This window comes from Aulonocara stuartgranti, assembly GCF_965226115.1.
Source record: "Aulonocara stuartgranti genome assembly, chromosome: 18".
Lineage (NCBI taxonomy): Eukaryota > Metazoa > Chordata > Actinopteri > Cichliformes > Cichlidae > Aulonocara > Aulonocara stuartgranti.
Genome location: NC_138954.1, coordinates 26,605,461 through 26,631,059, shown reverse-complemented (window position 1 = coordinate 26,631,059; position 25,599 = coordinate 26,605,461). Strand labels below are relative to the sequence as shown.

Sequence of the window (25,599 nt, the reverse complement as noted above, 5' to 3'; positions counted from 1 at the left end):
ATTATGAGCATTTGCTTTTCAAATCTCAAAAGTGTTGATGATTAATGGATTTTTTTTTTTACCCCGAAGGGGTTGCCTCCTGCTCCTATCTGATTTCATTTATTTCTGTTTATGGAACACTTTGATTAAGTGGCAGGGGCATGTGGAATGAGGTGAGGGGGTCCTTTACCTTGGCACAGATAAGAAGACAAACTAGATTTGAGGGCGGATAGATCTTGTCTGCAGCGCATGCCGCCTCTTGGCAAGGGAAGAGAAGTCGATACTGAGCGAGGGCCTTTCTTACCTCCTAAGATTTACAGTATCTGGAGCTCCACAGTCTCATACTTCAGTAGATGGATGAGTATTTCATACGGTGCCAACTGGCGCAACATGAGTTGAGCTGAAGGTCATTGTGACTCATTTCCAGCTCAAAAGCTGGGCGGCTGGAAACAGAGCTGCTAAAACTCTGCTACTGACTTGTTTTAATAGCACAAAGACGATGCCTCTGCGGAAAAGAGCAGACTGCAGCCCTTGTGCTGCTACTGTACACCACTGATACAGCACACATGTACAGACTTTACAGTGCCAAAATACAGTTGAGATTATAGTAACGGAGAGTGGGTACAGATTGCTGTTGAACCTCGAGGCATATGGCAGGGCGCCCCATGCCTCCCAGCTAATTGAGTCCTAATGAATCATTGGTTTGGCATGCTACATGTCCCTTGTGATGGCTGGTGTCATTGATGCATTGAAGTTGCCCAGTCCTCTGGAAGTGAAGCGGGCAGTGATGGCTGCCCCGGTTGAACAGAGGAGGCAGGCTGACACTGCTGGCTTCACACTGAACACTTCACTCACTCACCAGATGTTACAGGCCAAGGCACAGGGATTACTAGCCACCCGCCTCTGCACAATGGAAATAACTGTATGACTGACTGGTAATTCACTTCCCCATCTGAGTCCAGTGAAACTGTTTATACTGTTAGGGTCACTGCCTCATTATCAGCTCAAAAGGATCAGTGTGATAAGTGACAAGAGGTTAGGAAAGCAGTACTCGATTGCTGTTTTTGCAGAATGTACATATTTATCTACAATTGTCTAAATCACAATGAGATAGTTTTGGATGGAGAAGTTTATAAGTTTGATTGTTTGTAAATGTGAGTGGATTTATTTGCTTAATATCTTCAGCCTTTCTTTAATTTTGGATATAATAGCTAAATTGGAAACAATTTAACATATGTATTAATAAGGCATAAACAGAATTAGCTTTTCCATTCAGATACTCTTTATGAAGCGAGAGACAGAAACTTGCAAGGCAGTACAGCCTCTGTCCTGTGGAAGATGTAAAGTGTGGACTATTTCCAATTTTTATACTGAAACAGGTCCAAAAAGAGTATTTTCATTTGAACATTTTCCAGTTTCGCATTTTATATTCTGTATGACTGCTTGCTGATGCTACTGAGAGATTGTTCAATAAGCGAGTCCTGTTACCATGATATTGCTGATGTGAAGTCTGTCCAAGCCTGATATTTTGGTTCTTAGCAGGACGGCTGTCCTAGAGGACGTTAAAAACAGCTTTCATGCTGAGAGTTAGATGAAAAAATCAATAAGGGCAACATGACCTTAAACTGCATGAGATGCTGGAGCCAGCAGCCTGTGAGCTCAGCTTAGCATAAAGACTCAAACCAAACAGCAACAGCTAGCTTTAGCTTGGCTCCACTGGCTGCACACTAGCTTGTTAGCACAGAAGTTTATCCGGCGCGGGAATGAAGACTTCAGTACTTGTGCTTTGCTCTTTGTTAGTCACAATGATGGATGGAATGAATGTATATTAGTGACCATATGCAACTCTCAACTCTGCAACTATAAAACAAAAAAGGAAGGCACTACTTTGTGGTGCTATCCAAGTTCCTCATTAGCCAAATAGCTAGTAGGGTAGACCAGGGTTTGTTGTTACACTTTTTGCTCTTGCATGAATTGCTGATCATTGAATAGCTTTCAATAACTATTCCTTTGTTAAATCAGAGCTTATGGTGCTAGCTAAACATGGGTATCCTTTTCATTTTTGCAGTCAATTGTATCACAAAGTAATTAACCATCAATGACACGTTGTGAACACCAACTGGGGTTGGTTGTCTCCATAGTTATCAATGGTGTTTCTAAATGTAAATTTAGAAATGAACACCATCTATTACACCTTGTAATTAAAATGTGAATTTAAACAAGTGATAATTATTGTGTATTATGAGCAGTGAAATTAAGGTATTCTCAGTGCTTTAATAATGTCACTTTTATAAAAGCCACAAAAACAACAGAGAACCAATTCCACTGATGTATCACTGATATAATTTTAAAAAAGGCCAGAAGTTCTGTATATATTTTAAAAGACAAACAGATTTCTTTTGCAAGATTTTCCAACAGGTAACCAGAGGAATAGTGAGCAAGGTGGTGTAAAAGTGAGAAGAAAAATGAACTGCATCAATATCAAACTGACTGCTCTCCATTTAAGTCCTTATGCATGCTCGATCAACCAGGTAAGGAAAGTTTCTGGGGTCTCCATAAGGTTGCTTGTTGTGATTTAGCAAGCCTATACATCCCTCAGCATCACACAAGTCAGTCATGACAAACATACACCTCTGTTTTTCAGGGATAAAGTCTTTGTGTGATCAGTTTTAGCAGACAACACAACAAAGCCATACTTCCTCTGGTTTATGGCTCAACAAAAACCATTCTGTCAACAAAGAATCAACCACAGGGTAACAGTGAGACCTAGCTACCAAATGGCTTTGGTTGGGTAGTGAAGAACTGATTCAAATCAAAGCTATTACCTTCAACTTTTAAATAAAAGTCCAGTTTAAATGCCTAATATTGTATGATTTTTTAATACAGAAACAACAACATGAAAACTCTGACCCAAGAAAATCACAAAATGTGTCCTCCCCTCAAAGTTTGTGTGCTTTCCACAAACTGACCACAGCAAAAATGGACATATTGTCAGGTCAAATGTGTGATACTGACAGATTCCACGGTGTAATGTGACAACCAGCTTATACTTGCTATTCCTTCCAATACCTTTAAAGTTTAGTATTTAACACTTTGTTTGTTCATCAAAATAGCAGAAAACAAAACAATTTAATGGGGGGTTGTGTTGGATTACTTCAAGATGGTGCCAGTTTGCTGATGTAAACTCAACAAAGTTACTCATCCCAAAACCTAGTGCAGCACATGGCACTCTGTAAAATGGAAGGCCGTTTTTTTTTTTTTTGCTCTTTGATTTCACACCAAGTAGTCTGAGTTCTTGCTTCTGACACATTAAGTTGCCCCAACTCTCCCTGCACCTGTCATGGTGATTACACTCCCAGGAGGGTGGCGGGTTGGGGGGGGGGAACGTGTGCATCATTCAGCTTTTTACAATACACCGTTATCGGAGCAATCTCCCCCCTTTTGTTCAACTCCTGCAAGCGAGGTCACCTCTGACCTGCCTCTGCCGGGGGCCACATCTTTATTAATGAACAGACTAAATGTGATAAGGCCGCCAGCAAAAATCAGAACTCAGGCACAATCTTGCTCATTAAAGCTACTTTTTTTATAAAAGATTCAGGCCACTCCGGGAGTCATGTGTCTGAGTCTGAAACTGCATTAGTGTCAGTACGAGGCCCTGTTTGTTAGACGTATTACCTCAGAGCACTTGGTAGTTCATGTTGAGGGAATGCCGCTGCGAGATGAAGAGAAACTACAAATGCGATAATCCACCAGGCTTCCAGCAGAAACAAAAGAAGAGAAGCAGAGTGTGCACGGTACGGCAAAGGGGTGAAAAAGCCCAAAGATTTAAGAAGTGCAAAACAACAACAGGCTGAAAATGCTCCAACACTATTGCAATGCAATCGTGAAGAGTTAACACAGAGAAGAAATACCCAAACCACCTTTCCTCCAAATGCAAAAGGGGAAAATTCATTATGGTCTTAATTAGATAAGCTATATCCACCATATGCACCGGCTGCTTTCGCTTTCAGGAGCTAAATGAAGCGCCTTGATTCCACTGGGAGTCTCAACAAAGAAGGCCTTACTGGAGAAGTTAATGCTCTCTAGTGTTTTGTTGAGCTCTATCTTAAGCACCACAATTCACACTGGGCTGCAAAGAAATGTCTGGGGGTGACAACCGGAAATTATAGCATGTGTGTGTGAGAGTGGTAACACATCCATCCCACGATCGACCTACTGAGCACAGCTTAGGCTCTGTTGCAGAGCATCCTCACTAAGGAGATTACGAAGGATAGTTTGGGCGACTTGCAGAAATCGCCAGTGAACTTTGGCACCAGCATGAGAATCCTAGCCCCAGACCTTCGCTTTTATCCCACCAAACCACGGCATGAACAAGATGCAGGTGAGCCACAGTGTTTCAGCAGCACCCTGATCTGTAGCTGATGGCTGCTGTGTTACTACATTTCCACTACAGTGCTCATTTCCCATCATTTACGGCTGCTCTCATACAAGCACCCATGTAGAAAACACAGAGCATCATGACTGACATATGGTCCAGTAATGAACTTTGCATTTGAACTGGTAACACTGGCTCCAATTCAATTTTACCCAAAGGGGGAGGGGGGTTGGGTTTGAGAGGTTATGATTGGGAAAAACAAAATAATAAACAGCCAGGACAGTAGCCTGTTCTATTGAATGATTTAACAGAAAAAACTATATTTTTGTCAATATTTGGCTCTTTTTAATTAATTAAGAAATGCCTCTGGACTAGGGATGGACCTTGCTGTTTAGGGTTATCTTTAAATATAGAACCAAGAATGATAACAGACTTTTAAAAAATAAAATAACCAAAGTTTAGCCATTCTTATACAACGCAAGTAAGTCCTACAAATCCAGACATATATTAAAAATCAACATAAAAAATAAAATAAAAATGTTTAAATGACGCAAATGGAAGTCGTGTCTCACGCTACCCCCCACCCACCCACCTCATCCACGTCTTCCAAGACTAACTGGAATGCTTCCACCTCCACACTGACCCACGAACGTCGCTGCTGACCGGAGGACTCACACTGAAGGCCCACGCACTGGTTTCTGGCACATTTTTGCTCACCGCTGCCGGACAGACCGGCGCCGTTGTGCGCTGTGCGCTCCCATCCAACCGTTCATCCACAGGTACTCAGCCCCTACTACTGCAGCCCGCGGAGCATTCCCTGACCGCTTCCGCACTGAAATCAATACATTTATCAACATATGCGTCATCATTCATCCATTCGCTCAGCATCGGAGCGGGCTAACACGCACTCGTTTGAGGATGACTTACTGCTGTTGCAGCAGAACATCTCTTCATTTGAATATTGTGGAGGGGGGCGAGAGCAACAGACGTGGTGGGCAGAGAAAAAAAGATTTCGCCTGTTCTCACACTTGTTCCTTTACACGAAATCCTACAGCCAAAAGCCCCTATGAGCAGCTAACCCGCTGAAATCGTTTAAAAACAATCAAAACCCAAACGTCACTTTGTAATTTATGCGCAATTTGACGTGGGACAGCGGGTTATTTGACAGGCGACCGGCGTTTGCGCTTCAGAGGACTCCACGTTCAAATCCATCAAAGCAGCACCGACGATCAGGTTCACAGCTTCATGATCACATTTGTTTCTCTTTCCCTTTTTCTTTCTTTCCTTTTTTTTTCACTCTGTGTGTGTTTGTATCCCGGTCATCCACAGCGGACTGGTTCGCAACCCATTTTCGTTCAACGCATCCCATCCATAAATCTTGACATGTCGCTGAGCTGCCTTGCATCCTTAAACAGCTCTGTAGTTTCACAGTTTAATGCTGAAGCACCTCTTCATCCCACACCCCTCAAAAAAAGAAAGAAAAGCTGAGATGTTACTCACCTTTTCTCAGTGGATGCTTTTCTGAAGTGTCCCATTTGTGCGTTTTAATCCACATCTGTGTCTCCTTCATTTGAGCGCTCTATTCCCCCCCCTCAACGAGCGAGAGAGGGAGAGAGAGGGAGGAAGCGCGTTTAAGAAAATCCATTTGTTAATTCCATTTGCCGGACACTCAAGGTGAAATCACATTGCCTCTTCCTCTTTTTTTCTTTCTTCTGTTAACAGCTTCAAAATTCTTCCATCATTGTGAAAATCCCGTAAAGCCCTATCATCTTTTTGCTTTTTTTATCTTCTTCTCCCCAGCACTGAAGTTGCTTGGTTACCCCTATTTCTCATTCAAGGAGGCTGAAGCGCTGAATACAGCGGCCAATCATAGCAGCAGCCGGAGAGATTAACTATTTCTTGGCTCCAGTATTCTAGTTTCAAGCTTAAATGAGGAGAGTAGGCGGGGAAAAACTGGGCCCCCGGTGACAGAAGAAGGAAAAAAAAATTAAAATGCACAGAGAATAATGTAGAGAGGGGATCCGTTGGAGGGAGAATGTGTGGAGGGGGGAGGGGACGAAGGGGATTAAACATTTTCGAAAAATAAAGGATTCTGGAGAGGAGGAGGGACCAGTTGCCACTTCTCACAACAACAAAGATGTAAGTGAATAATATTCCTGCCTTGCAGGGCTCTCATGCAAACTGGAGTGGAGCCTCCATTCCTTCTGAATTTGCCTTTAAAGAGCAGAGATCTGTCTCATTTCAGAGATCCCCAAAAAGCAATCCATCAGGGTAATTGATCATCCCCCTTTAACCAGCCATCCATCAAGTCCAAGCTCACTCTCTCTCCCTCTTTCCCCCACCTCCTACCTTCCCTCACCCCTGTCTCACTGCAGTCGCCTCATCATAGGCTGTATTGATTTTAATTTACCCCTTAAGATTGTCAAGGGGAGAAAGCCAGGTTCACGCACCGGCTCATGCAGGCGTAATGATCCCCTGCCTTCAAGGTCCTTTTATTGAGGAACATCCAGGTCAAGCCCCCCACCTCTCCAAGCACACGCCTACCTTTGGTCTTTGTGGCCCGCGCATTGAAGGCTTCTGACTTGCCCTCCACCACCACCCCTCACAGGGTGCCATGCAGGAGTGCTGGTGCATTATGGGCAAACAGTCGGGGGTCCTGACAAGGAGACAACAAGCTTCTCAAAGAGAGACAGAGCACCAGCAACCATTGAGAGGGGGTGACCTGTGTTGGGGGGACTGACTGTACACTAATGATGTAGAACATTCCTGCAGAATGAATTTATGTTTTTTATTATTATTATTTCGGTACTTTGTCGGCCCTCTTGTTGTCAAACTTGTTTTTGAAGCACTTTAAAGCATCGTCTTCATCCCACATTACAGTATGAAGGAGATGTCAGCCACATACGATTCATGCTCGGGTGCCAACTTCACACATTTCACAAAAAATAAAGTTTCTCTCTTTTTTTATGTTGGGTGACGGACGTATCGCTGGCTTCGCTCCATCCCACAGATTATGAACGAATTCAGCAAAGTTGGGGTCCTCGCTGTGGGATCAGAAGAGCACATGTATGTGGGTGTACAGTTGTGCATGTGACACACACACACACACACACACACACACACACACACACACACACACACACACACACACACACATATGCACATTGGCACAAGAACACGCACAAACACTTAGCGGTTGATTGACGTGTAGCTCCTGGCTTGAGCACAGCTTAATCCTGCTGCTTTCACAGATGGACTCAGTCTTCCTCTTTTTGTCTGGTGTCACGAGCGGTGGCGCACACACACACACACACACACACACACACACACACACACACACACACACACACACACACACACTGCACATCCCCATGTACTTTTGTTTACCAGGGAGGGAAGCTGCTGTTTGGGTTTTAATCCCCTCTGTAAACCTCCCGCTCTTTATCGGACACCCCTGCTACTGGACACACACACAAACAAGCACACAAACACACACACACAGTCCTCTACTCTTTGGTCATTAAAAAGAAACAAAGGAGGTCAGTGTCAGGAGTGGAATCAGGCAGCTGTGTCCTGTGAGGCGAGAGTTAATCCTCATTTCCAAGGCCCAGAGACAAAAAGAAGCCTCGCAGTTGAAATGCTTCGTGAGTTATGCAGGAACTCGTCACTTTTGTGCCACCTTGTTCACCCATTCATCCACCTCCACTGTAAAGGGGAAATTATGGTTCAGTACATTGGCAGCTGTGGGTTGAATGTCCACCTGCAGCGAGCACATGTTATCAGATGGGGGCAATGTCAAAAATATGTGGTACAACTGGTCTGTGGGCAACTATTGTTTGTCTTATTGATGACCCTTCAGTCATCCACAGAGAAGAGTGAAGTTATATAAAGAGCCGAAGTGAAACTGAGAGTTACAAATGATTAAAGGGTCCACTGCAGCCATTGTCAATTCCCCAGTTCCCTGTTCCCAACCACTGTCAACCAGTCAGCATTAATAAACCCCTCTCCACAGGCTCTCTTTAGGCAAATACGCACACAGTCCCTAAATTAAGAATAACAGGAAGTGTTTGTTGTTGTTCATTTGTTCGGTTCATCGTAGGTTTTTTGGTGGCATGAACCAAAAAGGGAAAGATTAGACTTTTCCCCCCTCCCTAATCGTATTCCACTTCTGGAAAGGCTTTGATTTCCATGTAGATGGAGCCAAATTGATAACGGCAGGGAACTGCCCCGGAGAAATGAGGCAGGGTGATAAGATAAGGAGAACAGATCCCCGTCCAGACAAAAAAGACAAAGAGGAGAGCCGTCACCCCACGTGGCAGTTAATCTCCATTCAATCCAGAGATTAGTTAAGTCAAAATTCTCATCGCCGCACCCTGGCAAATGATTAGTCAGCTCCCTAAGGGGAGATGGGTAACTGGCGGCTACCTTGCAAAACCTCGGCATGAAAGCTGATCAATAATTAGTTCCCTGTTTGAGTCAGAGCGGCAGCTTCGGGGTCACGATGTGTATTTCAAGGACAAAGAAAAAGGTTATTGTACCAACACAGTGCTGATTTGCCTCTGATTCTGGGCATGAAGGTTGCCAAAAACACGAACAATAAGTGCACGTCCAGTCAGTTGCAGTTTCGACACTCAGAGTGAGCATGATTTCCAGGAAAGAAGGATGTTTGCCCAGCCTGTGGGTTCTATGCTAATAGACTGTTTTAATCAAGTCTAATCGTATTGTCACAGCAGAGCGTGAGCGATTAGCATTCAGAGAGGCACGGCGGGGCAAAGCCTGACATCGATAAATGACATGTGACCCCTGACTCTGACTACTCCGACTGCTGAGAAGTTCCACTCCTTTTATCGCTCTCACCCCGGGCCACTTCATTTCCGGTACCACGGGTAATCATGATGTACTCCATCGGCTGTGGGTCTAGGGGGCACACTTCTCAGGGGACTGAGACAGAACACCTGTGGTAGTGCTCATATTTATTATTGAAGGAAATGAGCAAGTTGTTCAATGTGACTATCATTTATTGTGTATATGAGCTGGGACTGCACTGCTATTGTAGTTAGGTCAATAGCTTTTTGCTCAAAGGCACCTTTTTTTCTAGTTTTGCCTCTGCACGCTTTCATGGTGGATTTTGAATCATAAAACCATGGTGGGATTGAAGGCGAGACTTTGAACTTTAATTGAAGTGGGTTTATAAAAATTACAGCTTTTTTTATACACAGACTGTCAAATCAAGAATTTGGTACATTTTTGAAATGAAAAGCAAAATCTAAAAGAAACATCCAAAGAGCTGACACAGTTGTGGAAAGATGAAACCATACTTTTATTTATGCATAACCAAAATGATAGGAAGACAAAAGCATGGAGACGGTGAGAAACAACTTGTGATTTTAAGTATAGCGCGTCATCTGTCAAACATGGTGGAGGCAGTAATATGGCATGGGAATATATGGCTGCTAATGATGTGATTGATGATAGAAGTAGCGGGATGAATTGTGAAGTGTACAGTGCTGCACTCTCTGCTCAGATTCAAAAGTGATCAGACAGCATGTCACAAAAGTGGATAATGAGCCAAAGCATATGGAAAAAAGCAACCCAGGAGTTTCTCAAAGGAGGGACGTGGGATATTCTTCAATGGCCAAGTCAGTCACTGGATCTCAACCCGATAGAGTTATTAAATACAAGACTGAATGCATTAAGACATGAGAAAGTGTGCATACAAATGGCTGTATTTCCTAAACAGTTAATGGACTCATCCATCCTCCAATATCATTTTATAGTAGTGTTTTGTTTTGTTTTTTCTGTTTTGTGGTAGTTAGCATGTCTTTGGAAGTAGTGCTTCTGTTGGGAAGTATAGTATGGAAATGTATGCAAGTCAACTATTTGTTAAAGTCCACAACTGTCCATCAATGTAGACCCAGAAACTTAAAAAAAAATCATAACTTATTGACTGAGATCATACGGAGTCAGTGTGGTCTGAGTATGGTCCTATTCAACACGATCATACTGAGACCACAGCGGGAAATGGGAGGCAGGAAACGCTCTTTAAGCACTTCTTCTTTGGCTTGAGCGGAAACATTTGCATGCCAGCATGTCTCCAAATTAAATTTTGTGTGCTTTCAAAAGGCAGCTGTTTGCTAACATCTGTGACATATCCACGTTTTATGTCATTGCTGAAAACAGCTTGCTCCACTGCCCTATATTGCTCAAAACAAACAGGGAAAAAAATCAGTTAATACTGCTTAAGTATTACTGGATCCTTCAGTGTCAAAGGATTAAGTGTTGTGACCTTGAAGCAGCAGTCAAGAAATGAAAAACCACAAAAAGGTAGTGAATCAGCATTAGAATTCATGCAACTGAACAGATGCAGTGCCGATGCTCAGGGGGGTTTTAACTTTGTTTCAGTATCGTGCCACACCTTTACCCTTGTTGTCTTGCTATAAGCCATTTTTGTTTCTCAACCAAGAACACCACAACACCGGCTTGTTAATCTCGTGCAGTCAGAGCAGCTGTCTTTTCAAGGTCAAAGAGGTCTGGAGAAAATCTTGCTGATAAATCTTGAAATAATCAGACCATGCAAATCCAGATGCACGCACTAATTTGTGTAGATGAAACCCCGTCTTCGATTTCTATCTAGGTCGAAAGAAGCTCTACATACCGCAGCTTTATATTAGTGTCAGTGTAACAAGGCGTCTGTGTTTTCTAACTAACCTTGGATTTTTTATTTTTTTTCCCACCGTGCATGAATATTGAATTTTAAACTATCAGCAATGAAGTGGATGGGTGGGGTGGTAGGGGGGATTTGAGGATTTTTGTGATGCTGCTGGAATTTATATCCAGCCATCACTTGAACCACACTGGAGCATACTGTATGCAGAATAACAAGTGGCAGCATGGAAGCAGTTAGTCTAGCTTCAGCGTGGAGGATACACATGGTGGGAGCTCAAGCTCAAGGTGTGAGGGTTTATTAGCCGCTGATATTAAATCCCAAGAACAGGAAATAAAGCAGATGGACAATGACAAGTGCCAGTTTGCATTTTGGGTTGGAAAAGGAACTTGGATTCACACCCATCTGCCAAACTCGCATTCTTAATTAAAAGCGCAATGTGGATACATTGCCTCTGTACACTGCTCGGATACAGGCTAGCGTGCAGAAACATCTTATGTCAGTTATTTGCGGTGAACATCTTGACTGTAGCAGAAATTTGGCTCCACTCTGGGCCATTTGCATTCCTTTTTCTTGCTTCTGCATCCCCCGCCGAGTTCTTGTTGTTTCACGACATTATACAGCGCGGGGAGACGTGCACACCAAGCACCAATTTGGTTGTTTGCCGTGTGCAAATGATGTGTAAATGAAGCGCAGACACTGCAGATGTCACGTGTTTACATACAAACTAAGCTGTGCACGTTTAATAGCCTCATCTGCACAAGTTTGATCACTTTTCTCTTCAAACTGAACTAAACTGACAAAAAGGGTGATCTCCCTTTCATGTCATTTTAAGCGCTATTCGTGAAAAGGTAACACGACGCGCTCTTTGCTCAATCGGCAACCCCAAACACACAGCATCTCCTTCGGGGAGGGGGGCATGGGAACACGCGAGACCTCGTCCATGTCCAGTTTATCAAAGAGGGCCTGTATTTGATTTAATTTATTTACTTTTGTTTTAGCGAGTGCACTGGGTGTGCAGAAGTCGCTTTACGTGCACGTGCAGGGGCACGTGCGCACACACCGTACGTGCATTTTCCGCCCACTCATCTCCGCGATCGGGCTGTCACAGGGGCGCTATGACAGAGACAATGTGACAGTATGTGATTTATTGTGTCAGAAGAGAGCATAAAAGAGGCTAATTGAGGGGTAAGTGAAGGAAGCAAAGTTTGCAGGTGTCAGCGTAACTTTGGCCGTGATGAATTTATTCACGGGTGGGTGACGCTGACATGTCAAGGACAAAAACCATATAATTAGCCCATAAATTTAGAAAGTGATTAATTCTAAATTTCTGCTATTTAATTAAAATATGCAAATAGACAGCCATTCCCACTAACAACGCGACACACTTACCAGAGTAACAAAGTTTGACGGGGAGTTAAGTCACTTAGTTGACTTAGACAGAAAAATTCTGCCGCTGTTTCACACCCACACACACACACACACACACACACACACACACGCAATACATCTGTCTCCACTGCACATTTGCACCACTGCGCATCACTGGTTTGCCGAGCACATTCGGGTCCAGCAGTGGTGACTCAAGGAAGCTGACTCCTTCAAAGCAGAAGAACAGTTGAAGAGGCATTACGGATATAATTGGATTTCATTTCAACCATGTGAGAGGGGGGGACTTGTCACCACCCTGGAGAAAATGGAGCCAAAATCACTGTGTTTACTGTGCTGCATAGAGGGGGTGTGTTTGTGTATGTGTGTTTCACCTCGTGTGGCTCAGAGTGTGCGCGGATACGCTTTTTTAGGTCGTGTGTGTGTGGGTGTGTGTGTATTGCACATGCCGAAAATCCCAAGACACACAAACTAGTGTCAATTGAATCCACAGAGAGAGAGAGAGAGAGAGAGAGAGAGAGAGAGAGAGACGGGTTTCCCTGATGCCTTTTAAAGCAATGCATCAGAGAAGGACTAACTGCAGACAGCAAATACAGGACGAAAGGGAACCGCAGATAAACTTGTGCCTTTCCCCTTTTGGAAATAAACCTCCCACACTGCCTGCTGCGCGTGCCATTACTTCACAGCAAAAATGTCCACCTTGATGAGACCTTTGGTCTTTGAAGCCAGTGGGAAGGGAAAAAAGTGTCTGTAGTTTGGAGATTTGACCTTTTTTTTTTGATTCAGACAATCCTTGTTCGGGACATGGATTCCACAGTGATCACAATGATACTTAAAAGATGAAATATTGCTAACAAAATATGACTCACTCCATCCTCCCCAGCAGGCAGGTGTTTGATTGGTGTGTAGTTTGGCTTTTGTTTTCTTTGATTGACCTTTTTTTGGCAGGCATTTCCACTTATCTGCATCCACACTCTCACTGCAATACTGATATAGGTGTTCAAACAGAATTAAATCTGAATAGTTAACCTCACAATACAATTCCCTGTATGATGTTCCTTTTTTGTCTTAAATGTGATTTGGTTCATGACATGAAATTTTGGCTGAAAAATTAAGACTAAGCTAGTGTCGACATTTTAAAAGTAACCTTTTAAAATGTATTCCAATACAGATTACAGAATACATGCCCCAAAATTTAATTTGTAACGTATTCTAAATACTTTGGATCACTTACTATATTGTCATGCTTTTTACAACTACATGAATGTACCAGAGGTGTGGACTCGAGTCACATGACTTGGACTCGAGTCAGACTCGAGTCATTAATTTTATGACTTTAGACTTGACTTGAAAAAATGTTCTAAGACTTGTGACTTGACTAACCTAAAGAAACATCTGGATCAGTAGTTTTAAACTACTGATCCAGATGTTTCTTTAGGTTGGAGGTGGAGTCTTTTGACACTGAGAGCAACTTGGTTGCTGGGAAACAGTTTGCATTGCACGGTCAGATTTTGCCCATCCCTTTCTTTCAATGTGAAGTGGTGTCGGAATTTCCAAGGAATGCATTCCTGCCCGTGCACTGCTGAAACTTTTGTGCCGTTTCCGGGTTCATTGTGTAACTGACGCCACCAACATTAACAGGACACTTACATTAAAGCCTCTTATTTTGTGTTTTGTTTGGGTTTCTGATAATGCGTGGAATTACCAAAATTAGAGAGGGGATAGCCTAACATATGAAACGGAAAGACCGCAGTATAATCCAATAATTCCAAGAAAGTAACTGTATTCTAATTATCACTGTTTTAAACAGTAACTGTAACAGTAACAGTTACTCATATTTTGTATTTTAACCTTAAGACCTGAACTCTTCCATGGTATGCATTTTAAATTTCTCTTTGATATTTGGGCTGATTGGCACCTGATGAATGTAAAAACAAAGAACTAACAGATTTTATTTGACCTAATCTTTGTTTCTGAGAAAAATGATATTCACATATGAGGATATTTGTTTAAAATTTCAATAGAACAGTGGCAATATAATGTCCGCATAAGTGGATATCAGGCCCTTGTAGAGCAAAATGTAGTATTTTGGTCTAGACAACCCAAACTGTGATGTCCACATATGTGGACGCCAGGTCCTAGGAGGTTAAATATGTAATGCCGATACTTGTATTCTGTTACTCCCCAACACTGGTTAAAATGCGGGTTCTTGGGAGGAAGGCAGAGTTTCTGGAGAAAACATGCAAACACCACACAGGAAGGTCCGAGCTGGCCAATGGATTCCAACCTTCTTGCTGTGGGGCAACAGTGCTAACCTGGTGGTGCAGTAGACTTCTAGTAAGGCCATAGTTTATGCACTATTAGCAGCATGGATGCATTGATTGACAGCTTCAATCTTGTTTGTGGTTTTGGTACTTTTTAGAGCATTATTAATAATTATACCTCACTCATGTCTTCCTGTATAATTGGTCTGTTAGCATCTGTGCTGAGAAGTGTGATCTCCATATTGTAGTAATTTAATACTCATGTGTAGTTTATCAGCAATTTACAGGTATCTGTGTCTCTCCCTTTCCTCCATACAGTCTAGGGATGCACTCTGCCAGTCAAGCCTGTTAGTGTAGCCAATGACTCAGCATCACAGACAGTGTAAAAGATGGATGTAGCTATGGCGACATCACCCACTGGTTTCTGAAGTTCTGTTTTGAAGCCTTGAGATTAGGGCTGAACGATATATCGCATTTGCGATAATATCGCGACATGATCAAGTGCAATTTTCTAACCGCAAAGGCTGCGATTATACTGCGATTATAAAGCTGTCCAAATTACTACCATATCCCAGAATTCATAGCGCGGCCCAGCCAAACTCCAGTTTCCAGCAATGACGGCCGCTACTAAGTTTTAAAATTACTCATACTAATCTTTCTGGGTCACAAAATAAACTTTTAACATATTTTCAGGCGAGAAAGTAGTTGTGTAAACATCAAATATCCGCTCGGTTTATCAAGATATCCCATATTTGCAAAAGTGCTTCGACGTTTTCAGAGGCGTCTGCTACCCACCAGCTCGACAGCTAGCCGGGAGCTCGAGGATTACTGATGCGGCCGAGAACGGCACAACTCCCGGCACATCATTTTCAGATCACCGCGGAGTTTCACTGCTCGGGTTAAACGTAATATATAAGTCACTTAGACAACCTAAAAATGTTATTGTTGGGCTTTTTTCAGTGTTTTGTTTGTTCGTGAGTAAATCGGTTTGGCTGAGATTAAAGTTATTAGATTAGATAAAATAAAACTTTATTAATCCCCCGGGTGGGTTCCTCCTTGGTTTTCACACAGCTGACTAAACGTCAAACAGAAAACTTATTAAACAGAAGTATGAGACAGTCGAGAATTTACACCAGTGTCTGGTTATATTTTAGATAGCAAGAAGCAGACGGCCGAGTTTATTAAACTCCACCGAGACAGCGGTGACGCTAATCAGAACTAGCCTTCTGATTAGCTAATCAGAAGGCTAGACCGTCCAATTTCACGCCTTTAAACTTTAAAGGCGTGTTTGTGTGTGTGTTTATACAATTGCTATTATGTTTGCACTTTATGTGTAATGTTACTGACTGCAGAGATCAGTAAGATGTGTGTATTTTTTATTTATTAGTTTTATTTATTTAATATTATTTTTTAATTGAATGACTGTCTAGTAGTTCACAGATGTCGAAAAACTGAGTGTGGTAAAGCCACTGATTTATTTTATTTATATTTCTGCAATCTGCACATTGTACTGACTTTCATTTTAATGTTTACACCAGGGTTCCTTGTCAGCACTTTATGCTCAGATGTTTGTAAGCTAAAAATAAACTATTGTGTATGTTCAAATATACTGTTGTGATTGAAGAAGTTAAATAAAAATGTCAGTCATCAATTCATGCATCACCTCATGTCATCATAACAGAGGTCTGTCTTCCAGGAAAGAACAGTTTAAAATTAATGTAATATAGTATTGGCCATACTATATGATGTATTGCTTGTCTTTGTTTAATAATACAGAAGACAAAGACCTTAAAAAATAATCGCATATCGCATCGCAATCGCAATATTGGGGCAAAAAATCGCAATTAGATTATTTTCCATAATCGTTCAGCCCTACTTGAGATGGGCATTTCTGCCATCTTGATTGCAAAAAAGATATAGTCTGATTGTGAAACCACACACTCATTGGCTACTGACTTGTGATTACTAGCCAGTGAGCTTGTGGTTTCATACCAAGGACAATTATACATTCTGAAACGCAGCATGACCGAAATTTTCAAAATAGGCTTAATTTTTGTTCAGTATGTCCTAAAGTGAGTGACTGAGCCTATAAACTCAAAAGGAAAGTGTGTACACAGGTCAAGACAGAAAGCTGTTTTTCCATAGACTCTTTAGGACCAGAGGTCTTTTTGCAACCACAGGTGTTGCCACCTCCTGGCCTTCAAATAGAATGCAGCTGTAAGTAACTTGTGGATTGGCTTCATTTATGGAACCTGGAAGCTACATCCATGTTTTTTTACTGTCTAATAAATAAGTTAGTCACTGTAGTCCATATTTTATATACATTGTTTTTGACTAAACATCAAACTTACAAAGACTCGATACCAGATAAGCGAGTCCCTGGGATTGGTCAATTTTCCTGCCTTTTAAGAAAACTGCAGAAAGTAGAGGTGAAGGAGGAGAGAAACGGGGGAACATTTGATTTTCCAACAAGACAATCCAAATGCCTTCAGACCTCCCTTTCACTGCACTCACAGGCACTATACACATCTTTGCATCATCACACTCCTCAGCACAAGCAGTCAGATGGGTGCAGCTGCTGCACATTGCTTGTGTCTAACTGACATATATATTTAACCACCCACGTGTACTTTACATGATACACATATACACAAAGAGATATGTGTTACCCTCTTAGATCTGTTGCACGTACACAGGTCCAAGATATTCCCTGAAGATTCTGGAGGTAAATGGTGCAGGGACCGAGATTTGAAGGCTTTAAACGCCATGCAGGAGCCACTGAAACGTTGAATATGTGTTAAAAGCGATAGGCTGCTTTGGACACAAGCACACACACCACGACAGAGCCTTCTTCCCTGACATCTGGAGTCTTGGTATCCCTCTCCTCCCACTGTATCCTAATTTCCATCCTAGATGTGCTATCCTATTGTTTAGAGAGTTCTTCTCTGGCAGAATACGAAGCTTAACAATACACAGAAATGATAATAAGGCTCCTCTTTTGATATTTTGAAGCTCTGACCCAGTTTTGATTTCTTCTACGGGGGGGTGGGGGGTGTTCCTGTGATACATTGCAGTAAAATACCCCTTGGATTCCAACGCCTGCTGTATAATTACGCCAGCAAGTTTCCCGGGACAAACAAGTGTTGTTTGATAATTGATGGCTGAGTTTTATTTAAGCCGGCCAACCAAGAGTGATACCTAGAACCCACTGGGAACAGAAGCATCAGAGGCACGTGAAAAATCAGCAGGAGCGGGAGAGACACTACCTGTGTGTTTAAAGGAAGTGAGATAAACCGAATCTGAGGGAAGCAGTGAATGACAGGAAGAGAGGCAAAAGAAGAAGACAGTGGGGGTAAAATGAAAGAAAGACAAAAAGAGCCAGATGGAGGTTTGAATATTCTGCTAACCACCATGCCTCCCCTAGCATGACGCGAGGCTGCCGCCATCACCCGCCTGGTGAAGAATGAGACAGATGTGCATTGATGTAGGAGAAGATCTCAAATGTCAGGCAGCATCGAAGGCTGTTATATTAATCACAGTCAGAGGCCTCCTTAAGACTCCAGCATCCTTGGGGAGGAGTGTCATAAAAAATAACGCAGTAAAGGGAACTGTGTAGCAATGCAGCATGAAAAATGCCCTCCATCTGCAGTGACTCAGCCAGTGGATCCAAGGTAAAGAGGAATATGTTTGCCCTCTCTCTTCACATCTCAATGCTTGCTCTCTCCGTCTGATTTCCTATCTCACACACACGCACGCACGTCACTTCATAGTGTGTCAGTTCACAAACGCACACGCAGACTGAAAAATAAATCCCAAATAGTCAAGACAGATCGGAAGACACTTGGCTTAGCACATTATCAAGGCCTGCTTACATTCATCAGGTGCCGTGCGCATACGATTTCAGTCATTATCCTCAAATAGACATATGAATTCATACATGCTCGCTCAAACAATCACGGCTGCTTTTCCTTTTCGAAATCAAACAGTAGATGCAGGCATTTTCTTCTCCTCCACCAGGCCCCCCACCCCACCCCTCCAGTTGGCTAATCTGTTAATTCTACACTCCCCGGGTGAGGCAGACAATAAGGACGATGGGCTTCAACGTGAAAACCCCCGGCTATCGGCTCTACATGGTGAGACTGCTTATTGTTACGGGGCTTTCTAATGTAAATAGGCTGTGTAAACAACAATCACGACATGCTACTGTCCTAGATAGATACTACTGTGTGCTGCAGCACCATTAAGCACAAAAGCATATTTATTCATGACCGAGTGCACTCACAATCATGCTTGGACGTAGTAGTGAGTACACAGGACAGCACATGCAGAAACTAGCGTGAACTCTCATGCAGATCAGTTCACAGATGAGGAGGGGGACGCCAGAGTACAGTCATTCAACCCACTGTTTTTTGGGTCAATAGTTGCGGGATATGGGGCAATGGCTCTGCAAAAGTTTCATCTTTAAGCTGAAGCTTCCCAAAAATGTTCAGTAACAATTCAATTCAATTCAATTTTATTTATATAGCGCCAAATCACAACAAAAGTCGCCTCAAGGCGCTTCATAGATACAGAGAAAAACCCAACAATCATATGACCCCCTATGAGCAAGCACTTTGGCGACAGTGGGAAGGAAAAACTCCCTTTTAACAGGAAGAAACCTCCGGCAGAACCAGGCTCAGGGAGGGGCGGCCATCTGCTGCGACCGGTTGGGGTGAGAGAAGGAAGACAGGATAAAAGACATGATTCAATGCAGAGAGGTCTATTAATACATAGTGAGTGAGAAAGGTGACTGGAAAGGAAAAACTCAATGCATCATGGGAATCCCCCAGCAGCCTACGTCTATTGCAGCATAACTAAGGGAGGATTCAGGGACACCTGGTCCAGCCCTAACTATATGCTTTAGCAAAAAGGAAAGTTTTAAGCCTAATCTTGAAAGTAGAGATAGTGTCTGTCTCCCGAATCCAAACTGGAAGCTGGTTCCACAGAAGAGGGGCCTGAAAACTGAAGGCTCTGCCTCCCATTCTACTTTTAAATACTCTAGGAACAACAAGTAGGCCTGCAGAGCGAGAGCGAAGTGCTCTAATAGGGTGATATGGTACTACAAGGTCATTAAGATAAGATGGGGCCTGATTATTTAAGACCTTGTATGTATGTAACAATGCAAGGAGTTCTTCGTCATTGCTCACTTAAATGATTCCCTTTGCATGACTGCACCTCTTGCTGTGATAAGCTGAGTTGTCTGATGCACATGTAATTCCAGGAGTGACTGTGAAAGTCCTCATTTGTATCGTTGTGCTTCTGTGATGTGTGCTGGATCTCCTTTCATGATTTTGTTGGTTTGACCTCAAAATTATATAGTGTACCAACACATGATAATACCACAGTTCAGCTTGTTTTGATGAATGTACTCGCTTGTATGCCTTGGGGGCATTAAACTAGAACTTAGTCTGACCTTGGGTGACAAATTCACAGTATACAACCAGGCAGCACTGTGGCACGGTGGTTCGCACTGTTGCCGCATAGCAAGAAGGTCCTGAGTTCAATTCTACCATCAGGCCGGGGTCTTTCTGTGTGGAGTTTGCATGTTCTCCCCGTGTTTGCGTGGGTTCTCTCCGGGTACTCCGGCTTCCTCCCACCGTCCAAAGACATGCAGCTTGTGGGGATAGGTTAATTGGATAATCCAAATTGCCACTAGGTGTGAATGTGCGAGTGAATGTGAGTGTGAATGGTTGTCTGTCCCTGTGTGTTGGCCCTGCGACAGACTGGCGACCTGTCCAGGGTGTACCCCGCCTCTCGCCCTATGACAGCTGGGATAGGCTCCAGCGCCCCCCGCGACCCTGAAAAGGATAAGCGGAAGTGAATGGATGGATGGATGGACAACCATCATGTTGGAAAAGAACAATGTTTCTGACCTGATGTGCCACTCCAGGTAAAAAAGGGCTGGGCCACTTTCAGTCTCAAACTGAAATCTAATGACACCTGCTGGGTTGCAGAAGAACACCTAACAGCAGCTGAACTATGCTGACGATCCTGCAGGTGAAACCTGGGTCACATTGAGACAGAGGTTGCTTGTTCTCTGCTGAACTTTGAGTTCCTGGGTGAAATTGGATATGCACTACTGATCAGAAGAGGACTTTCATGAAGAAATATAAGCAAAACCAGGCCAAAAAAAAACACAAGAGGTACAAGAGAAGGTATAAGGAAATTTAAATAAGGTAAGGTTTTTGATTTTTACTAGTAAGCCCCTGAACTTTTTGATTGCAACTCATATTGCAAGTGACTTTTTAAAAACTGCTGATATATACTGATCAGGCATAACATTATGAGTGAGTAACACTGGTTATCTCTTCATTGTTGCCCCTGTTAGTCGGTGGGAAACATTAGAGAGCAAGTGAACATTTGTCTTCAAAGTTGACTTTTTTCAAGCAGGAAAAATGGGCATAAAGATTTGAGCACGTTTAACAAGAGCCACGCTGTGATGGCTAGACAACTGGGTCAGAGCATGTCCAAAATTGCAGCAGTTGTGGGGTGTTCCCCATCTGCAGCAGTCAGTATCTATGAAAAATGGGCCAAGGAAGGAACAGTGGTGAACCAAGGACAGAGTCAATGGCACCCAGGCCCTCTAATGCACATGGGGAGGGAAGGCTGGCCTGTGTGGTTGGATCTGATAGGATGTCAGAATGCACAGAGCATCACAGTTTGCTGCTAATAGGGCTGCATGGCTGCAAACTAGTCAGGGTCCTTATGCTGACCCCTGTGCACTACCAAAGCATAAACAATGAGAATTTCGGGATGAGATCTGGACCGATGAGCAATACGCAAAGGTGGCCTGATCTGATGAAGCTCCTTTTCTTTTACAATTTGGTGGATGTTACTTTGACACGTACCATGTGCTTAAGCATTGTTGCTGGCCTCTTTCAGCAGGATAACGCTCCCTGCCACAAAGCAAAAGTGGTTCAGGAATGGTTTGAGGAGCACAGCAACAAGATGTGCTTGACAATCAAGTCCGATCCATGAACACCCACCATAATGTTATGCATTATTGGTGTATAACCTAACCAGACGATGCAGCGCCACAGATCACAGAAAATGATCGTAAACGTCTTTAAATGGTGCAGTGATCCAACTCGCTGCAAGTTCCCATCCTGTAAGGAAAGTGTACACACATTCAACGTGTATCAGCCAAACTAATTCAAGTTTTTATATGATGGAAACTTTTGATCTATTCCTGCTATAAGGTCTTTACGCTGTTACAGAATATCTGTTTGTACATGCAGTGAATGTTTTGAATCCTGTACTGGAATAAACTATATTTTCACTCCATTCACACATTTCCACCCTTCCTGGTATAAAAATAAATCCACAGTCATGCACGTTCTCACGCACATGAGAAAAACACACAGTCTACCACAGACACACAGTCTAGTTAGAGCGAGAGACTAAAACAGCCTTCGCTGCATTCTCACCCATCCGTGGCCTGCTCCGATGCAGATGTGCTCTCTACCTCGTTAACCTCAGCCAATGGGAGCTGGCCGCGCGCAGCTGTGCAGCCGACATGCCACTCTGCCTCACCAGACTGCGGTGCTGGCACGAGGAACCCACTGGCACCAAGTCAACACATACTCGCACGCCTGGACACATGTACGTACACACAGAGCACACGCTCCCGTGGACACGCGTGCACAGAAAAACACGCTGCGTCTGCACGGGACTGCAGAGCACTCAGACATGACTGAGTTTTTAAACAGGATCCAACCCCTGACCAGGCTGGGAGCATCGTGCTGCACAGAACACTGGCACATATTGCAGGCAGTCACCTTGTTCAAGGCCAGAAATAAACAGGTAATTTATTGGCAGGGGGTGGGTTCACCGACTACATTCAATTACACTTCGCAAGGGGTTTGTACAAATTTATATCCATTCCTGTAATGTTCACAGTGGCTCTGCATCCTGCAGGGCTGCAACCGTTACCACCACCCGATTTACAGTAACCATAGCAACTACTTGGAAGTACCATGCCTTTGGGGGGAGGGAGGTCAAGGGTTGAGTACTGTTCAGTGGAGAAATCAAATCTGCTCTTTGCCAAGACAGCAGCTCTGAAGATTGATGTCCAGCAGGAGAAGAATCTGTGGAGTGAGTTGCTCTGGGGGGTTTGGGCTGCTTTGACCCGGGCTGAAAAATCTGCTGGCCGTGCCCACTGTGTCTGAGCTCCTATCTGATTGATCAGCGGACTCTGCTGTCTGCTGAATCAAGATGTTTTGGGGGTTTTTTGGTTTTTTTTTAACCTGCCTGCTTGAATGTACTGAAACATCAGAGAAGACGAAATGTTGGATTCATTCCAGGGTACTCTCGGTCAATCAGTCTGCAGTCTGGTGATTTGTCTCTTTTCGCCTTTTTTTCCCGTCGTTTTACATCAGAAGCGAGCCCACAGGTGGTCGCTTACTTTGCCGTAGCCATGGCAACTGCCCACGGAAAGCCAAGAGTGTTGGGCAGAAAAGAAAAAGAAAAAAAAAGAAAGAAAGACCTTTCGCTTACCTTTAGAAGGGCAGCTACTTGGATGTGCGTGGGTGGTTTTGCGTGTGATTTAGGCTGCAACCGACCTCTAACATATTAAAAAGAACCAGAACAAAATGAGCATCGTGCATATTGGGTGGTCAGTCCAGGGAAGGACACCTTCCTGCCCCCTCAACTCCAATCCACAGATGGGCTGAGTCAAGAGAGGGTGACTTATGGGAGTGGGGTGGGGTGAGGTTGGAGGAAACTGGGCACAGTCCTGGCACAGAGGAGCTGAGCCATCTGCCTGTCAGGAGCGCTTCATTTCAGCCCCCTGCTCTGGCTCTCCGGTGTTCCCACCACAGATGGACAGCCTTCAGAAAGGTGTCACCCATGCCTAGGCTGTGACACCGGGAGGGCCGGGCAGCCTGATTGTCGCTAAACCAAAAGCAGAGTGAAGAAAAAAGGTAGAGTGGAGGAGTAACGCAAGAGTAAATGTGTTTTATATTTGAACAGGTTGAGAGGGGTTAAGACGCAGAGCAGGGACCTGTCGGTAACTGATATTTGCCCACAACATTAAGTAAACGCTGTGTGGATAGCAGATATTAAACGTTACAGCTCAAAACTGTCATTGTACAACCAGCACACCCACGCAGCACCACCATCTCTCTCACTCCCTGTTCTACCTTTTGTCCTCCTTGTTGTGCTCTTACACCCTTCCCCTTCTGTGTCATTTTCCTTTTCACTTCTCCCTCTTGAGCATTCCCACGTAAGCACGCACACAAATGATGTGTTTGGACAAAAAACAAAAAAACCCCACACTTTCATTTTCTCACTCAGGTTCTTCTGGTCCTCCGTCTGTCTTTCGGCTGTCCTTGCAGCTGTCTACCTGTCCACTTGTCTTTTTATTTTCACCTTTCCTCCATCACATCATTTTATTTTGACCTTTGTTCCTCCTTTATTCTCCCATCCCCTCGTTTTCCTGTCCTCTAAGTTCCTCCTCTCAACCCATTTCCTCTCCTCTCTTTCCTTCTTCTTCTTCTTTCCACACCTCTTCTGTCTTCCTTCCTCTCTCTCCCTCTCTCTTATATCCTGTCCCCTCTCCTCTGTCTCTCGCAGTAGCCCCACTGCTAATCTATTGGGATGTGGTGCAGCATTTCTGCCAGGGTTTTCTGGAAGTGGATTTGTAAGAGAAACACCAGTAAGCCCCCCCCCGCCCCACCACCCCCGTTTTAATGGCAGATTAGAGCCTTGCTTCAGCGTTAAGTCGACAGACACACAGAGCCACCGTGGAGCCTTGCAGGCAGGTACAGGAGTAAGGTGGAGCAAAGGGAAGAGACTAAACATCCGCCAGAAAAAGTGGGACTGAGGAACTGAGGTGTAAAAGGTTTGGGGGGGAGTGTTATCATCATAAACTAAACATAAGATGCTTAATGTACCACCTGCTAATTCAATTTATCACAGGAGAAAAAACAGGTGTGACGAAAAGGACACACAGACCCCCACATCTACGCTTTTTACTGCAATGTTCAGAGGATGACCTTTTTCGAGACATTAGGTTTGCGCATATCGGCCCTGGATTTCTGTGCCGCTGAGGATAAATTCATCTGAGTCACCAGCTTAAGTTACACTGTAGACCTTATATCATACACAAATTCATATGTAAACCTTATGAACTGGTCTACGTATGAATTTGTTTATTCTTGCACTTAATTAAAGCGACTAAGGTCCTCCTGTGAAATCAAAGCAGCAGATATGTGTGCGACAGAAGAAGCCTCTCTTTTTTATGTTGCTTCTGAAAATTGGGACAGGTTTGATTAGTGCAACCCTGGCTCAAATAGTTTGATTGGAGCGGTTATATTACACTGTTGTAGCTGCAGCTTTAATTAATTAAAGGACCAAGCTGTTTTCAGCCTTTGTGAGAAATCAGTCAGTGGATTTTTCTCTTGATAGGGGTTTCATTTTTTTTTCAACTGAACTGAACCACAACTTTCTACACTTCTATTGCTAAAGGAAGCCTCTGATTGGCTTTGGGAAAATAATTAAATAATTATTGTCTTTGGTTGGAGGCCGCAGCATGACTAAAATTATTGTAGTCATGTGACAGTCTTTGCTTCGAACTCGGGGACAGAAATACTGCTGTATTCAAAGCGATTTTAGCATGTCAAGACGGCGATAAAAAGGCAAGAGCGGATCTTATGATAAACTGGTGAACTGCAAATCTGCTGCTATCTACATCTACAGACTTCATAGACCTGTAACAGAAATTCAGAAATTCCTCCACACATATTGGCATAGTTGTGATTTAACTCCATGAGCGCTCTGCAAGCTTGCTTTTATTTACTAATATAACCAGAATACAACCAGCTGACAACCAGTTAAGTCAAGTTCTCTATTGCAAAGAGACAAGTTGAGCTAACTGGTGCAAAATGACT

The 25,599-nt window shown here is 43.4% G+C and overlaps 1 protein-coding gene across 4 annotated transcripts in view; it reads right to left on the bottom strand.

The window, feature by feature from the left end:
• LOC309693510 (disabled homolog 1-like) overlaps positions 1–6,276 on the bottom strand; it is a 50,536-nt gene extending 44,260 nt beyond the window's left edge. Inside the window, exon 1 of one of the 4 annotated variants that reach the window (XM_082512794.1) lies at positions 5,855–6,276. The gene's annotated coding sequence lies outside the window, so the exon portion shown is untranslated. Of the gene's footprint in view, positions 1–4,946; positions 5,222–5,854 lie in introns of those variants that run through there. The other 3 variants (XM_082512790.1, XM_082512791.1, XM_082512792.1) reach the window with 3 other exon arrangements.
• Between the last annotated feature and the right edge of the window lie 19,323 nt (positions 6,277–25,599).